Source organism: Panthera leo, chromosome D4, assembly GCF_018350215.1.
Source record: "Panthera leo isolate Ple1 chromosome D4, P.leo_Ple1_pat1.1, whole genome shotgun sequence".
Taxonomy (NCBI): domain Eukaryota; kingdom Metazoa; phylum Chordata; class Mammalia; order Carnivora; family Felidae; genus Panthera; species Panthera leo.
In genome coordinates this window covers 64,515,619-64,519,590 of record NC_056691.1, presented here as the reverse complement: position 1 = coordinate 64,519,590, position 3,972 = coordinate 64,515,619, and the positions used below count along the sequence as shown (strand labels likewise).

The window sequence follows — 3,972 nt, the reverse complement described above, 5'->3', positions numbered from 1 at the left end:
TTCTGAATGTTTTATTGTTATCTTTACCCAGTCTTTTACTATTAAACTTAAATGGTCAAGTAACACAAACAGTTCTGAGACCATTCTTCCACCAGTGATGAAGACTGGTGGGGAGCCTGGGTGGCTTACTCAGTTGAGTGTCTGACTCTTGATTTTGGCTTGGGTAGTGATCCCAAGGTTGTGGAATCAAACCCCTCGTCTGGCTCTGCAGTGAGCAGGGAGCCTACTTGGGATTCTTTCTCTGTCTCTCTGTCCCTCTTCCCTGCTTGCTCTTTCTCAAAAAGAGAAATAAAAAAAAAATGATGAGTGACAGATATTGGGGATAGTATTCATTTAACCTTCCGAGCTTTTTGGGAAGACTTGGTGACCTCGCCAGCTCCAGTTGCCTTCTCTTTCAGTGCTTTTATGACACCCTCAGCAACCATCTGTCTCATGTCACAAACAGCAAAATACCCCAGAGGAGGATAGAGAAGCTCTCAACACACATAGGCTTGCCAGGAACCATATCAATTATGGCAGTATCAACAGATTTCAAGAAGTTGGGGGGCCATTTTCCAGCATTTTTCTAGAACAATGATCAATCCAATGTGAGCTGTGCAACAGTTCAGCATAGGTGGGTATCCAGTACTGAGTTGGCCTGGATGGTTCAGGATAATCACCTGAGCTGTAATGCCAGCTCCTTGCATTGGTGGTGGCTCATTTTTGCTGTCACCAGCCACATTGCCATGACAAACATCCTTGACAGTTATGTCCTTGATGTTGAAGCCCACATTGTTCCTGGGAAGAGCCTCCCTCAGAGCTTCATGTGCATTTCAACAGACTTTACTTCACTTGTAACATTGCAACAAAGATGACCACCATGCTGGGTTTAAGAACAACAGTCTCCACTCTGCCCACAGAGACAGTATCGATACCAACAATTTTGTAGACATCCTGGAGGGGCAGACACAAGGGCTTTTCAGTGGGATGAGTTGGAGGTAGAATGCAATTCAGAGCTTCAAGCAGTGTGGTTCCACTGGTATTACCATCTTTATGGATGGATAAATATACCTTTAACCAAGGTATATTAGCACTTGGCTCGAGCATGTTGTCTCCATTCCAACCAGACATTGACAAAAATGCTGCTGCGTCGTGGTTGTAGCCAAGTTTCTTTCTTTTTTAAAAAGTTTATTTATACTAGAAGAGGAGGGGCAGAGAGAGAGGGAAATAGAGAGTCCCAAGCAGAGTCCTTGTTGCCAGTGCAGAGACTGACATGGGACTCGATTCCATGAACCACGATAGCATGACCTGAGCAGAAATCCAGAGTCAGACGCTTAACTGACTGACCCACCAGGCACCCCACCAGTTATTTTAATGTAGGTGCTGGCTTCCTTGATGATTTCGTTGTATCTCTTCTGGCTATAGAATAGCCCAGTAGAAGCCATTTTGTTAACACCAACAATTAGTTGTTTCCGACCCAGTGCATAAGGCAAAAGGGCATGTTCACAGATCTGACCTGCTTTAGATTCGCCAACACGATCAGCAACAATCAGAATAGCAGAGCCAGCCTGAGATGTGTCTATAATCATGTTTTTTATAAAGTCTCTGTGTTCTGGGGCATCAGTGATATTTGCTGATCTCAAATTTCCACAGGAAAATAGCAATGGTGATACCATGGTCATGTTCAGCTTTCAGTTTATCCAAGACCCAGGCATACCTAAAGGAGCCCTTCCCCATCTCAGCAGACTCCTTCTCAAATTTTTTGATAGTTTGTTGATTCTACCACATTTGTAGGTCAGATGACCTGTGGTACTAGAGTTGGAGAATCAATGTGTCCAATGACGATGATGTTGACACGAGTCTTTTCCCATTTTGGTTTAGGTTTAGGTTTAGGTTTAGTGATGGTTTTCACAACACCTGAATTCTGGCAGCAAATCTGTTGTGCAAAAGTGAAGTTCAGTATTCTAATAGAGAACCCATAAATGGCTTTAGTTTCTTCACTCAAAGAGTGAAATGATGGGGGGCACCTGGGTGGCTCAGTTGAGCATCCAACTTTGGCTCAGGTCATGATCTCGTGGTCGGTGAGTTCGAGCCCTGTGTGGGGCTCTGTGCTGACAGCTCGGAGCCTGGAACCTGCTTTGGATTCTGTCTCCCTCTCTCTGCCCCTCCCCCACTCATGCGTGTGTGCTCGCTCGCTCTTTCTGTCAAAAATAAAACATTAAAAAAAAATTTTTAAAAAGTGAAATGATTGGTCTGGCTATGGTCTTCTCAGGTTTTATATAGTACTAATATATCAGTATAATTGGAATCAAAACCATCTGATCTAAAATGATAAATTCATTCTTTTGCAAAATTTAAATGGCTACTTGTATCTACTAAATGATTTCCTGTACTATTCCTTACAATTGTTAGCTTATGACCCAAATTAGCTGATTTGTCAGTTATTAATACCTCTGTAGATAGTTCATTTTTACCTCTCCCTTATCTAAGAAGTTTTCCCAGATCTATGGGAAAATTATGAAAAATTTTTCTGGCCCATTATTACTAATAGGTTTATTAGGGCATATCTACTTTAAATCCTGATAGAACAAGGTAGATCATAAATGAAAGCATAACATTAGATTCATACTTATATTTTAATACATAGTTTTTGGGTAATATTTATAAATAAATGCTTCTGAAGACCACATGTAATTTGTGTAATGTTAATAGCTTAAAACTGCTTTAATATTTGAAAAAAATTGTATATTCTAATAGTGTTAACTCTTTCTGACTGAATCATTTATATGCTCAATGATAGCTGCATGACTAAGTACAGCACAGTGTGAGGATCAGATTCCACATAATTTTTAGAAGCACTTTTGTTATTCTGATTTTTTAAAATATTTATTTATTTTTGAGAGAGAGACAGCATGGTCATGGGAGAGACAGAGAGAGAGGGAGACACAGAATCTGAAGCAGGCTCCAGGCTCTGAGCTGTCAGCACAGAGCCCGACATGAGGCTTGAACTCCCAAACCATGATATCATGACCTCAGCTGAAGTCAGACTCTTAACCGACTGAGCTGCCCAGGCTCCCCTTGTTGTTCTGATTTCTAATCAAGATTGAAGACAGCTTCAAAATTCAACACCTCATTTTACCAAATATCAATGCCAGCATCAGTGCCAGTGTTTTCTTAACCTCATATCAATTCTGCCCTAAAATAAAGTTCTTGGATACCCGTTACCCACCTTCAGAGTTAACATCAGTTATAGTCATGGTACTGTTCTCAAAATTAAGATAAGTGGGATGATACTATAAACACTGGTAAAATACTATTAACTAAAATACAAAATTTATTTGGATTTTGCTATCTTTCCTCTATTTTTTTTTTATTCCAAGATCTAATCCAGAACCCTACCTTGCAGTTAGTTGTCCTCTCTTCTTAGTTGCCTCTGGTTTGTGACAGTTCCTCAGTCTTTTGTCTTCCATGACATTGACATTTCTGAAGAGCATTTGACACTTTTGAAAGTATTTTATAGAATGTCATTCAGTTTGAGTCTGATGTCTGGCTGATGTTTTCTCATGATTATGTTGAAGTTTTGAATTTTGGTAAAAAAAATAGAAGAGATGGGCCCTGCTAATATGAATGGATCACATCAACAGTTGCATGATGTCAGTATGCTTATTATGCTGATATTAACTTTGATCTTTTGGTTAAGGTGATGTCTACCTAGTTTCTCCAACTGTATAGTTACAATTTTACCTCAGGTAATTAAGCAGTATCAGAGGGAGAATCATTTGAGGTTATCCAAAATTCTATTTCTCTTTGTAATTTTATTCACTAATGTTGAGCTACAACAATTATTACTGTGGGGTTCTGGTCTTCCTTCATTACATTTATAAAATTGAAAATTTAATGAAGAGTTCTATTTATACTGCCATGGACCCGTGGATATTTGCTTTAATCTCTGGGTTATTATACAAAACTATCAATACTTGTTTCTCAAATTGT

The 3,972-nt window shown here is 39.4% G+C and overlaps 1 pseudogene; it reads right to left on the bottom strand.

Moving 5' to 3' along the window:
• Positions 1-329: 329 nt before the first annotated feature.
• LOC122204571 lies at positions 330-3,473 on the bottom strand (annotated as a pseudogene).
• Between the last annotated feature and the right edge of the window lie 499 nt (positions 3,474-3,972).